The sequence below is a fragment of the Corvus brachyrhynchos genome, unplaced genomic scaffold (assembly GCF_000691975.1).
Source record: "Corvus brachyrhynchos isolate BGI_N302 unplaced genomic scaffold, ASM69197v1 scaffold407, whole genome shotgun sequence".
Taxonomy (NCBI): domain Eukaryota; kingdom Metazoa; phylum Chordata; class Aves; order Passeriformes; family Corvidae; genus Corvus; species Corvus brachyrhynchos.
The window spans coordinates 578067-592735 of NW_008239056.1; the positions used below are offsets into that span (position 1 = coordinate 578067).

At 42.7% G+C, this 14669-nt stretch overlaps 1 long non-coding RNA gene across 1 annotated transcript in view; it reads left to right on the top strand.

Annotated features, from left to right (window-relative positions):
* The first annotated feature begins 4 nt into the window (after positions 1-4).
* Positions 5-14669, top strand: part of LOC108447896 — a 30508-nt gene continuing 15843 nt past the window's right edge. The window contains exon 1 of the long non-coding RNA XR_001863601.1: positions 5-67. This is a non-coding gene — a long non-coding RNA (uncharacterized LOC108447896). The remainder of the gene's footprint in view (positions 68-14669) is intronic.

Below are 14669 nucleotides of genomic sequence, written 5' to 3' on the forward strand. Positions count from 1 at the left end.
TGCCCGCGCCCTCGCCTTCGCCTTCGGCGGCCTCCACGTCGCAGGTGTTGGCGCTCGAGACTCTGAGGTGAGTGATGGCCATGGCACCGGTGGGGTGGGACAGCAGCCTTGGGCTCCACACACAGCGTCAAACACAGGCCTGAACCCCCCAGAACTTGCAGCCATCACCACCAGCCTTCAACTCACGGTACAGGACTCTGTGTGCTGCCTTGGGCTGAAAAAGGCTTTCCGATAAAAAGCAGTCCGAAAACACCACTCTAAGTCACTACGAAACAACTGATGTGAGAAAAATTGCAGGCGTTGTTCCTGGTGGATGAGGCATTTTGGCAGCTATGTGTCACCCGGACTCGGGAAGATGGCTAGCACAGGGATTCTTGGTAAAGCTAAACTCAAAGATTGCTCCGTTTGAGTGATTGCATCACCACAGGTTCCTGAGTGACTCCAAACTCGAGATGCATATTTTAAATCTCCCCTGCTGTTGCTGATAAGTTGTTCCATATTCACCATATTACTTAGGACTTGCAAATGGGGCAGGTTTTTTTAGAACATAAATGTTCGTTGAATTAGATGGCCATAGCCACAGCAGGCCAAGCTCATCCCTGGCCCTTAATGCCATGGCAATCCATGGGTTTAACATTAAGGGTGAATTTAGCACTATTGACTTTCCCCCAACATTAATCCATGGTACTTGAAAAGAGATGGAGCTGCGTAAGCTCAGATGGTAACGATTTCTGATTGAGCTTTGTGCTGGCTTTGGGTCCCAAGGTTTTCAAAGGACGATACTGCTGAAACTGTACTGCTTGTTCAAATTTATATTGGCATCAATACATACAGTTCTGGACTTACTCAAAGGCCACAGTTCTTGTATCTGCATCTGTCAAGGGAGGACTTGAGTAACAATGTTGGTAAAATAAAAGGCTTATTGCAACAAGCTTTTGGAAGCAAATTCCCTCAGCTAGGCTTTTTATCCTTAAAATCAATCTGTAAACTCCCATAATATCAGAAAAAGGGGGAAACTCAAAAGGAAATTATCTCATGTACCGGTGTTCTGCATCCTGCAGAGACTGCACCCAGCATCCAGTATTGCATTGTTAAAAAAATTTCATAAAATTACATTTAAGGTGCCATATTTACCATTTATAGATAGAATATCCTTTACCATGTGATGATAGCTTTCACTTTGGAGCAAGTATGGAGTAAATAAGATCCGTGCTGTTGGGATGTGCAAGCTGATGGGAGACCCATTGTTTCTGTGACAGCTTTTTATTTCACTTTCAACCTGCTCTACAATATTTGCTAAATCAGTTTACAGAAAAACCAGTTCAACCAATGCTGCAGGAAAGATATTTTAGTTTTGGCAATTAATTTTAAAAACAAACTGAAGATTCATTTCATGAGAGAGTGCAGCTGTCATGAGCCTCAGCCACCTGATTACAGTCCAAGTAGACAATAATCTAGTTTTCAGCTTTCATGTTAAAAATCTCATTTGAAGTGTGAAACTAATGTCTTTTCCTGGTATTTTTCTTGCTAGATGTCTCCACCATTTGTGGTTTAACCAATTATTTTAACTTTAATTCTTTGCCAAATTACTAGATTTACCACATACAGATCCCTATTAATGCATATTAATGCAAGTAGTAAAGTTCATCCTGTTCTGGAAGTTAGACTTCGGAAAGGATCCGTAGGGATTCATAAGAATGATTCAAGGGTTGGAAACTATACCTTAGAGCAAGATAGGTAACTCTTTCTAGTTCACTTAACCAAAAAGTGACTAAGAGCTATTAGTTCACATCTTGCTCAGTTCATGAGAAGGAGGGTTTGGATCATAGAGATGTCCTAACACAGACAAGAAATTCCTGTCTGAAACCCAGTGTCAGGGTACTGGAGCACTTTGGAGTGAAATAGGGAGTACAGTTAACTTTTGGAGAAACCTGCTGAAGACTGATTTGTCATTTGCACTCTTCAATGTGAAATTCATGTGGAAAGAACTAAGTGTCCCCATCCTGCTGTACATTTGGGTACATGTTTTCAGCACAATTTAGCCAGTGCTGCTGGTGTGACAGTTAATATCTCCTGTGCTTTAATCCATACAGGAATCATTTTGGTCTACATTGTCACCCAGTCTGAATACCCTGCGTGTTAGCAACCACCAAAGTGAGGCATAGTTTTAGCTTCCATGTGATGCTTTGCAATTCATTATTAGCTTGGTATTCTGTGGACTTTCATAACACACAGTCACTGCCCTTTTGTAATAAAAATCGACAGCTGTGGAAAAAATGGTTTAGTCGGGCTGCAGCTCTTCCTCTGTGGTGTTGTGTCCCTGTCCCGATCTGCAAGAACCCTCTGGAGGGTGCAGAGATCCTGGAGTAGTGCACCAATACCTTTCTGCTCCTACCCCAGTTTGGGGCACGAGGGGGTTCTCTGCTCAGTCAGGTTGTCATCGCTCAGCAGGGACAGTTGCCCAGATGGTGACCTTGCTGTCTGTGCAGTGCCCACCCAGGTGAGGGAGCATCTCCTCCAGCTCTGCATGCTAACTTTTCCCATTTTTGATTGGTCAATCCACTGAGACTTCTGAAAAGGTCATTGGAAAACTATTGGAAGTGTGATACTGTCTTAAATCTTCCAGCCTGACAAATACATAGCTCTACTTCTACCCTGTGCCCTCAAGGCTGGCAAGAAGGCACAGATTGAAAGTGCAAATTAACACACTGTGAAGGTTGTTTTGGTGTGAATTGATGGGGGCAGGCAAAAATACATGTAGGAACACTGAGGCTACAGAATAAATAAATTGGGACTTTTTGCATCCGGTTCTATTGAAAATTGGGACAGAACTTCACTATTTGGAAGATGTGACAGACACTGGAAGTCAAGTGGCTCCAGTAAGAGTGTTGGTTCTGGGAGATGAGCAAAGGTTAGACCTGCCTTTTTGGATGCAGCTTGGCAGGAGTGAAAGTTGGCAGAGCTGAGCCATCAGGGAGCTCTTTAAAAATCCCATCCTTGCCCTTTGAGTTCTCTGGGTAATGCGTTTCCTCGGGCTGTGTGACTGTACACAGCAACACACCTTTAAGTACTTCCGTGCTGGGTTTGAGTATTGGCTCATGCTCTTCTTCAGTTGCCTGTGGGCAGATTTATAAATTATGTGCTGAGGCTTATTTCGTCTATGTGGTTTCTTGAAATATGCTTAAACTTAGGAGATATTTAGTCGGTGTCTTTGCCTCTTTAAAGACGTTCTGCTATAATATGTTACTCGTATATTAGTTTTTGGGTTTTACAGAACCTCTTAAAAGCCTCTTGACCAGCAGATCTGCAGTAAAGGTCTGCTGGCCATAAAGCCCCCCCTCCTGCTGCCATCATGTGCTGCTTGTCAAAGTGCCCCTTCTTCCCTGGTTCATCAACTGAACATTGTTGGCAACAGTGAGCAGTTAAGTAGCTAAATGTCTATTCAAAGAGTGGCCTGCCAAATTATCAGTGCAGGCATATTTTTGTAAAGAAATATGCAGCTCAACTTGTGGTAGCCATTGAGAAGCTGAGCTGCAAAAACATCAACACCACAAGGACACTGTATTTTTCTCCTGATTACAACACGCTCCAATTTATTTTGGAATTCTTATGCCAGCTGAGGACTACAGGGCACTGACAGTAGAAGAGTTGTCCAGATGCCAAGGAAAAGAGAGAACTGTATATGTACTCCTGTCCTGAAATAGTAGAGGGCAGGGAGAAAGGCTGGGTAATGATTTGAAAGAATACATTCCCATAAACTTTCCAAGGGAATCCACAGATTGCTCCCACAACAGATACCTGCAATACTGAAAATATGTACAAAATCCAGATGATTTCTAAGTTCCCTGGTCTTCTTGTACCCTTTGCAGAGATCTGCAGATTCAGAACAACCTTTCTTTTAAGATAAAGATAAATGATTGCCTTTCAAATTAGCTGGGAAAGCCATCACATAATAAAGTGACTGCAATGGGAGCAATCCCTGTGCTTAGGGCCAGAGAGATAGTGGGCTCTGACATCTGACTAGGGTGGCCAGGCAGCAGACAAAGAGTAAACAAATAACTATAATAGAGACTTTGTTTGGGGTTATGTGGAAAACTCAAATCACTGTGTCTTTCTATAAAATGTGTAGACAGGCTTTCTTTACCTCTTACTATGTACCATTTCTGTATGGAGACAACTCCTCTAGCTCTCAGCATTATTTAAAACTTTTTAATTCTCTGACAGTTCACAGCATTAGCTTTCTGAAAGAGACTGTGTTCATCAAAATGTAGGGAGCACAGTCTGTGTAGCCTTGTGCAGAGGCTGTGCAGAAGTTTCTCCTGGGTCATATCACAGAATGTGATGCTTTTAAGCCTTCTTTTTAAAGACTTTTTTTCTGTTTTATCTGGAAAAAGAAAAAAATTGAGCATAGGGTGCTGAGGTACAGGTGTGCTGAGGCAAACCAGAAGATGGTTCTGTTTCATTCTCTGTCTTCTGTCCTGCCATCTGTTACCTCAAAGGTTTAACTTATGCTATAAATTTTTGAGGGAGCAAGGATGCCTTTTTCTTATACATTTGTACAACACCAAACATGGCTGGTCCACGTCCAAGCTTTTAGGTACTACGATAAAATAAATAATAAATCTTTCAAATTATATCTTTGTTTTATACTCCTGTGATCATCATGGGTGTGATGTCGTTTTATCGGCTGGGGGGGGAAGAAAAATATACTCCTGTGATCATCATGGGTGTGATGTCGTTTTATCGGCTGGAGAACCAAGACACAGGTGGTCTCTGGTCAAAGTTATCAAGTATACCCTAATTGTGGCTGTGCTTTTTTAAACCACCTAAGAGCTGGTATTTCATACTGGGACTTCATGTGTTCAAAGCCCAGTTCCAGTTGGTCTGCATTGCAGCTGTTGTGAATGCACAACCTGCTATGAATGGAGCCCAAGTGAGGCTGCATAACTTAAGTGTTGTTGAAAATGACACATAGACATTAAGTGGCCACCTGTGGAGTTTTCAGTTGCTTTCATGCTACTGCACTGGGATTCATGGCAGAACCCAGGGAGAGAATTCATTTTTCTGTGATGATGTTCACTTCCTGCAAGTGCTGCCTTTATCTTCCTGCAATCTTCTGCTTGGGTCAGATAATCTAATTACTGTAACAGATCACGGAATCCTGTTTCTGCTACAGTTTCCTTTCACTGTATATCCATTGTCAGGTGCGCCAGCCCCAGCGCGGAAGTGAAAAAGGAAGTCCACACACTGACTGGAGAAAGAAGTGTGGGGAACAAATAGCACTTGCTCAAATAATGAAAAGCTGTAGCATGAAGTGTGAGAACAATTCAGGGCTGCTTCTCAGACAATAATGGCACATGATAGAACATGGTCCAGTATCAAAAATGTGTTTCCTCCACACTGAGACAGTTCAGCTTCATTGCTTTGTATATCACACTTTTGACTAAAGGTAGTTGAAGGTCCTCTATCCCCAGGGTGGGTATTTGCAAAGCAGAGATAAAACAGTGAGAAGCATTACAAAGGCAACAGTTATTGAAGAGTTACTTCCACTGTAATGAAATCAGAACATGCTATAAAATCCATGAGGCCCTGTGGTCTATCTCTACCAACATGATACTCTACAAAAGACAGGAACTGGTCCTCTTCTTGGTTTTGCTGGTTTGTGACCTTGGGCAAGCTGATTTGCTACTTTACTTGCTTTTATCTTCTCAAGTTTTGTCTGTGGTATCTGTAGAGATGATCAAAAATTCACACCCTGACCTGCTGTTAAACACATGCCCAACAGCCACTGCAGAGGGATCCTGGTGACACTGCACTGACATTCACCTGATACATTTCATTGAAAGAGCACAGTGGCAGAAGGACCGAAAGGAGCTGAACTCAACAGAATAATCACTGAGCAAACACTGAGTACCCATAGCATGGTACAGAAAACAGACTGGTTTGTATGAAGTCTGTTGGATTATCTTACTGATGGCTCTGATAATAAATCTCTTTGCAACATTACAGCTGTCCTTGTATACTACTGTAAACATGTTCTCGATGTTTTGAAAATTTTCAAAGCAGCCTTTTCCAACATTCTCAGTCCATATTATAATAGTCTTATCTCCTTGTACAAAATGGCTAGTGAATGATTTAATTTAAGCCAATCAAAGTCAACCTTCATTATGAGCAGCATGTTGCATGTGGCACTGCAGGATTTTAAAGCACTGACTGGGATTTCAGAGCTCAGTTTTCAGTTCTATCATGGATTTGTGCAACCATCTCTGTTCAGGTGGTGACTGGCTGCACCTCTGTCAAAAATGTGCCATGCAGCCCAGGTGGAGAATAGTCAGGCTGTCCTGGGCCTTGGGAGAGAGGGTGAGTCCTCTAGCCAGCCAAATCTATCTCTTCAGAGACCTACCTCAGTAGGTTTGCCACTGGTTGAGCACATCAGGGTCCTACTGACTTGATAAACTGGACCTATGCCAGGACAATGATTCAGTGACAGGAACCTGTTCTGAGGGGTTTGCTCCTCTTGGACATTTATTGGCAGCATCCCTGCTCAGGATACCTGTGTGTGCAATCATGCACGCTCCCATCTGCTGCTTTTTCATCAGCTAAGCAAACAGGGATCTCAGGGAATCAAGAGGCTAGATTGCTCTTTGTTGCTGTCTTTTGGAAGGCTCTGTTGCCCATTAAAATGCATGTGAGGTTTTTCTGTCACTTCACAGGCTTCTTGAATTAAACCCCTTCCAATGTCAGGATCTAAGCTGCAGGTTCAGGCTCTTACCTTTAAAATCTCTGCATTAAATGCCTTGTATCTTATCTGGTATAGCTGTTGAACTAATCAATAAACATTTTACTATTTACATTTATCCTTCCAAGCTGAGAGATCATGCGCCACTAGCATTGAAAAGGCTGAATTATTTTCCCTGTCATGCTTCTGAATAAAACTGACAGCTAGGAGATGGAAACGTTCAGCCCGTGTTTTAATTTGCTGCAGGAAAGATTTATCAGACAGAGGTGAAGTCTTTGACCCAGTTTTGTCCTACTGGGGTCTCTCTGTACAAGCTGTGGAGGGAAGGGGAGGGTCCTAAGCACTGATATTTTCAGGTATCTCTTATTCTCCCAGTTACAGCCGGTGGGATTTTAGGGTAACTCAGGGCTCGGTGCTGCAGCCTGAGCAGAGGTGTTGCAGGGCTGGTCAGGGATTGCTGCAGAGCAGGGCTCGGGGCAGGGGGAGGCCGAGCGCCTTGAGGTACCACATCCACTCTCAAGGAGCAGTCAGGGAGCAGAGGATCCCTCAGGATGCTGCCGGCTGTAGCCCGAACGGCTCCGCCGGCTCCAGGAGCTGCTCAGAGGGACTACGGCCAGGGGAAGGGCAGGGTGGGCCGGGGGCTGACAGAGCCGGGGGCCGGCAGGGCTGAGCCGGGTCCGGCCTAGGGCTGTGCTCCACACAGGGAGCCGGCGGTCCGCGAGTCTGGGGGCAGGGCGGCTGTCTATTTTTAGTGAGGGTTTTATAGAGTGGATCCCTGCGGTCTGGCTCCACACTGAAATATTGTCCTAGTCTCAATGACATAAACACAGGGCCAGCCTGTGATCCTGGCGCCAGCTTCAGCTTAGGGAATGTGAATGAAAGTACCAGTGGGGTCCAGGCAAGAAGGAGAAGAAAAAAATCCCGACTGTAATTACAAATAAATCCCAAACCCTTTTGCTCTCATGGCTCACTTAGTACAGCAAATAGCCTCTGATTCTCTACAAATAAGTCCCAGCTTAGTTACTGACAGATCTACCAAGAGGCAGTTAATGGAATAATGACTAAGGGAAGCTTAGGGTAATTTACAAACAGTTCCCGGTGTTGGAGGGTGATTGCCCCCACCTCGCCCCCCTCCCTGCTCCCTTCAGGTCCTGCAGCAGTAAGCACCAGGCAGGACCTAAGCCTAGGCACACCAGGGCCCTCTTCGGCTCATCAGGGAAGGCTGCTATTTATTTATTTATTTATTTATTCAAGGGATCTCACACAAGAACGATGACAGGCGAACTCCAATATCTGTCTCCCTAGGGAGAGTAGTTTAGGTTATGGTCTGCAGAGCAAGGTTATTCCTACCTTCTTTTTTGATCAGAAAAGTGGGGAGATCTTAAGTGAAAGCGGCATAAAAAGCCATCCCTGCCATGAGACGCTTTAAATGCAGCATTCTTCCTTTTGCTTCTTTTTCTGCTACAAAGGCATCTCTCTTCTTTGAATCCCTTATCTCAGCCTGTTTCAAAACCTCGTATTTGAGTTGAAATGCTCATTTTGCTGACCAAAGTTAGCCTTCATGTTCAAAGTAAAGAGAACTCTTGTGGCACTTCCAGACTGGTCAATGCAATGCTCTTTTTTGTTTGATTTTGATCTTTTTGTCAATCAGAACAGGATCATGTGTCTTTGGAACACTACTCTGTCAAGAATGGGAGAAATGGGAAGGCTGTTCCTGCATGGGAGCAGTTGCACATGCATAGACACACACGTAAAGAGAACAAATAGTCAAAATATATGCCATTGTGTCTGGCATGTTATTGAACTGCTGATGTGTTTATTATGAGAACAAGTACTTCAGAGAGTGATGTGGCTTCAGGACACATGCTAGGCAGCAAAGATACTCAGCTGAAGTGTTATTATTTCAGTGTTGCTTGAAAGAAAATCATCCTGACCAATGTCTATGTGGGAAAGCCTAACTGGTTGTTAGTCCTGTGATGGGTTGTTTTTTCTTCCTGTAGCATCCTAGTCTTTCCAAGTTTCTGTGTTCAAAAGAGGAGGATAACAGTCACTTGTTAATATTTTCTATTTGAAAGAAAAACACAAAGTCTTTATTCACGCTTATCAGAGGAACTTGATTGTACATAAGCAAAGCTGTGCTGTGAGCAAAGCAGTAATTTGTGACTTCTCTGTGTGCTGTGGGGTTTTTTGTCAGACTGTGGTGTTGTGGGATGTTGCTCAATACCCAAAAGCTTTTAACTCTATTGTGTAATTGATGTTTTGTGTAAACTGCAATGAAGGAAGGATATTTTTAAAAAAGGGGTGTGGGGGGAACAATATATTTAATGAGGATGAGTAAACACATCCAAGATGTAACTGTAGATATAAGAAAAATAAAAGCAGCTGGGGGGCTTCTGAGACATTGTTTGTCTTGAAAGTGATGAGAAGAGGCACCATCAAAAGACTTGTTTTACTACAGTCATGCTTCATTATGGGCAAGGAGAGTGTGGGGAAGGGGAGGGGTGGGGGTTCCCTACGTGACCAGGTTGCCAGAAGAGAGAACCTAACTCGTTTGCATGGCCTAATTAATCCCTGAACCCAGTCAAAGCCTGAGTCAGAGGGAGAGAGCAAATGTCAGATCTGTGTCTGGGAAGCCTAGATTCATTATTTTACTCGCCTGGGTCCCTTTGCCTTCAGACGCAAAGACTTGAAACTCCCAAGCCAAACAAACACATCCCAGAGATTCCTACTGAACATGAGCAGGTTTGGAATCAGTCTCCTTTGTGTCTGTTTCTGTAACTGAATTAATCCCATACCCCCATGAGTGTGCCTGTTTCGTCATTTGTGAGAGAAAGGGGAAATCATTCCGTGTGCCACTAAAGGTACAAGTTTCTTTGAAAAGTATCCTATTGAACATAGAGCTTTTCACAGCCAGCCCAGCCACTGTGAGTTTGTATCTTGGGACATTTTGTAGTGGCTGCAGAGATAATGCTATGCACACAACTCTGGCTGATCATTGTGATCTACTTCTTTTTGAAGAGATCAGATTCCCTGAAGGGATAAAGCATAAGAAGCTGGAAAGGAGTGATAATACAAAATGCTCGGGAATGACATGCAGTTTAATCTTTTTCTAGTTACTAAAGCTCCTTCATCCTTGTGCATTTTCTAGCCGGAGCAAATTTAAAGAATTTCTCATAAGGCAGTGGTTCTGAATTTGTGGGACCTTCTGCTGCTGCACTAATTCTCAAGGGAAAGCCCTAGTCAGGAGTTGTTTTATGTAACAGGCTAAATTCTGCTCTTTTATTACACTGTAGCCAAGATACTTTTTGTGAGCAGAAAGTGCAGCCATTCTACATTTAGTCCAGGATTTCTGAGTCAGATTCATTTGGGATCCTGTTCCCCCAGCTCTCTGATCAGGATTAGACCCTGCCCCTTGGACTTTGTACTTCCACAAAACCCATGAGTCTCTTGGAACATTTTACACCAGAATCTGAGGCGACATTTACTGAATGCAGGGGACCCGGGAGCTCAGGACTGAGTTGATAGAAGTACTTTTAAAGCAAGTTTCAGTTTTCCTTCATTCATAACCAACAGGCTAAATATGATGTAATCGGATTTATTTTTTCCTCTTCACCCCCACTGGAGCCAGGAAAATGAAGTAGTTGAGAGAAAAGGGGTTGTCATTTTCAGTCAAGCAGTCATTCATCACGTAGCATTAGACAATTAGCAATAAAACATTTGAAGGGCTCCATTGGTGCTAAAAGGGCAAGGGGGTCTTTTTAAATATCAGAGGTGAGAAATGTTATGTATCAGGGTTATTCAGTAGCTGGCATCAATGAATCACTCCCATGCACACAGGGCTTGATTGAGGGGGGGGTTGCTGTATTTTTCGCTTCATTGAATCTTTGTCCCTCAGTTGTCTTTAGTATTCTATAAAAAAAATTAGTAAAAACCTGGCTTATTTCAATAGATGTTTATCTTAATGACCAGTCTGGCTAAAAAGAATAAATACATTCCTACTTGCCCTGTGTGTATATATGTAATATATGCTGCCACAGGGAGTTTGTTTGGATAAACAATGTCACCTGTGTGGAAATTCAGATTCCCATCAGGAGCCATTCCTTGTAAATATAAGTGTCATTTTTTAACATAAAAATTACCTTGGTTTCTGTTTCATCATTTCCAATTCTCCCACTGGCCTCCCTCTCAGTAATGAATTGGTCTGCACACTGTGAGACGCTGGTCTCTTCTCTTGACTGCTGAGATGTTAGGATTTGGCACAGAAAGTAGGATCCTTAGGTGAGGTAGAGGAGGGGGAGGATTTAGAAGAACTTTGGGTTTCCTCTGTTGCAAGCCTTTTGCACAAATAAATAAATAAAACTTAATTCCTCCGAGTGGAGTTGTAGCCAAGAAAACTCTGTTCTGAGAGATTCAGATTTACGGCAGAAGACACTGCTGAGAGAAAAAGCAAGAAACAGAGACAGTGGAGTTCCACCTCCCATGATATATAGAGCCAAGGGAGGTATAAATACCCGTCACTTCCCGGACCCTCTTTTAAAAAAAAGACAAACACCCAGGATCCTGTCTCTGGCTGGCTTGCAGCAAGGCGCCCTCATAAAAGCTAAGATAAACAGTTTATCAGCAGATGAATGCACAAGCTCTGGTCTAAAGACAAAGGTCTATACCTCAGGAAAAATGCAGAAGCAAGTGAGTTGAGAATCAAGGAGGCACAGTACACAAGGATGTAATGAGAAAAAAACAGCAATTTTTTAGGGACATTTGTTTTAAGGCGATGGATACATCTATGTATAGCTGTACTTAAAAGACTAAGAAATAACTTTTTTTATTTGTGGGGTCTCCTTTTTTGTTGTTGTTTTTATCTTCATCGCTTTAATGCATTAGCCATCTTAGGATTTACTCCACTATAAAACATTCATCCCAGAGCTTGTTTTCAAAATATATTATTTATATATTATTTATCACTGCAGATACAGGTTCTTGGCCAAATGTATCCTTCCCTGTCTCCATTCTGTTGGGATTTCAAGGTAGAACTTTGCTCTCTCAAAATATGTTTTACCTTCCAAAGTTTTTGATTCAAAACTATTTTCCTTCAGAGCAGCTGATCACCTGCTAACGTCATCATCCTTAGGACAGTCTTTATTCTGTGTATCAGGAAAGGGGCAGGGAAATGGATGAGGTACCTTGAGACAGAGACATTTCAAAGATCTCCCTGAATCTTTCCATACTAAAGAATGTAGTTTCAAAGTAGTAGAATGGTGATTTTCTACCAGTGGTACATGGATTCCTGGGAAGGTCATACATGGCCCTTGATAGCTCATAATGTAGATTTGTCATCTGATATATTTGGACTATGTAAAATGGCTGCAAGCTGTTCATCTCCTTTAGAATTTCTTTAGGGATTCACAGTTTTAAAAAAAGAATAGAAAAGGAGTTCCTTACAAAATTTATACAGGTGTATAAAGGAGGAGGACATTGGTCTAGCAGCTTGCTAGGACCTAAGACTAAAATTGAAGTGATTTTAATTCAGTTGTCTGCTCTTTCAAACACAGGTTTCCTCTACAATTTTAGTAAAACAGGAGTCTCTTCCCTCTGCATTGTTACATTGATACTGGTAGCATCGAATCAAACTCTCCAACACCTCCATGAAAGAGAAAAGGATTAAATCTACAGATAAGGAAAGGCCGAGCTATGAAATGTCCTGCCCAAAGCCATATGAGAAATTTGCATGACAGTTGAGCAGAGGACTCATTTGGTTATGTTGTTGGTTTTCCCTTCCTTTCCTTAGCAGTCATTTAATGCCACTGAATTTTTTAAAACTATAAGCAAAAGGCAATGAGAGCATGATTTAAATAATCTTTAAGCGTAAGGGAAGCAAGAATAGTTGTAAGGAAGCCTCCACTCCTAAGGAAGGCACAGCTTTCCCAAGCACACCTGGCTTAGTTCTTCCTCATCCCAGTTCTGTAGTGTTTTATTACTTTCTTTGAGATTCCCTCCGTGTTTTAGAGTGGTGCATGCATCATGCCTGAGATCATTGCTTGCAGACCAGGCTAATTTGACACCATGGGCTGAATTCAGAGGGATGTCCCTGAGCCCTGGGTTGGGTGAAGTAGGTCAGGCTATTTTCTGTTAGTAGATTTAACAGGAAACTGATCTATTCTGAATTGTTTCTGTCCATCCTTGCTGCTGTGGACTGAAGTCAGCTGCTCACATAATGTGTTTTCAGAGCTGTGCCTCCAGAGCCATGCAGGCTGCATTCCTCTTCTCTCCTCATCAGCAATGTGACCCCAAAGAAGTGGCATCTTACTCTTGCCCACATTGGCTTCCTGTGTGCCTTGAAAGTTTTATTTGCTTTGTCTACTGAAAAAACACATTTTTACTACTGACAGCACTTCAGAACCAAGACAGCTGAGGCAAAGGGAGTTGTTCTACTCTGCTTCATGCACCACTCCCAACAGAACGACCAGCTAAGACCTCTATGAGCTGCTGGCCTCTCTCCCTATCCCAGGAAGGGCTGGCATCATACACAGACCTTAGATCATGCCCTTTACCTCCAGGTTTCATTTACTGCTGTTTTCAGCAAGCCTTGGAATACACCCATTTCTTTTCCTTCTGACTTAGAGGCCTCTGGCAGAGTTACTGGCAGCTCTTCCCCAGTCCTGCTGTCAGCCATTCCACCAAGAAATTCTTCGGCCACAAGTGACTTCTGTCACTTCTACATCCCTCGAGCTTTCATGGCCTCTCCAGGAGCCCAGTGCACCTGGGGTGAGGCAGACACCCGCACTTGAGGAATTACTGAGCCCCAGCTTGCTCTGCTCAGAGCAGATCTGGGGCTTAACGAGGGACAGAGAGGCTTAAAGAGCCTCATTCCAGAAACATTTAGTCGTAGAGGTAACTCAGTTGAGAAGGAAAAGGTTTTGTCTTCCAGTCCTTGCTTAGGGTCACAGTTTTGAATGTGGAATCTTGAACATCTGGCATGGAATAGATGGAACATAGGCCTTATCAGCTTTGCTTTTTAGATTTAAGAGACGGGTAGTTAAAGAATTGGTTTCAAATACCAGCTGGGTAAAACTGAATTTATTATTAAAAAGTAAGTACAAGCCATTAGATGTAACTTCTGAATTTTTGGTTCTGTTCTGTTTCTGAGGTGTGGCTTCTCACATCCAGGGACAACTTTTGTACCAAATTTCAGCAATGGAAGTTTATCACGTTCTGGGTGAAGGTAGACACCTCAACTTGCAGATGGAAAAAAATTGTAATAAAACTCCAGCAGATCTTTGACTGACATTGTAGCAGCAAGTGTCACTGTGAGGCTCTTCCACAGTGTTGACCTTAGGTCATTTTGCCATCTTTTTCATGTAATTTTTTTCAGTTATGTGTTATTTATAAAATGCCCTATATGTTCTGGAATAAAGCAAAGTTAAGAGTTGTTTTAAATTGAAAATTGGGAGTGAAAATAGTTGAAAAAATGTAATTTTTATAAAAAAACACCCAATCTTGGTAATATGATCTATGTCTTACTTTCATAATGAACCTAAATTTGAAGGTTAAGATTTAAACAAATGCATAAATAATTTAGGTGAAATGGCTTAGCTTCAGTCCCATTAAACTTAGGCTCCTAAGTGCCTAAATAGCCTGCAGGAATGGGAATCAAGCACATCAGGAAATTTTATTCAAACCATAATAGACCCTTACAGCCGTGCTGCCTGCCACACCATGTAAGTGCTCTTTGCGAGACAGCAATTCTGCCATGGAAGTGGCATTTAGTATCAAATTGTTTTATGTATTTGCCATTGAGGCACTTTCCATCTTTCCTGTATGGATTGAGGGTGTAACTGGAAATTGCGTTTCTGACTGAGAAGTCTTAGCGAACTCCATAGAAAATCACCAAGCAAGTGCTTCGGAGGGCAGCGGGGCCGGGCAGTCTCCCGGA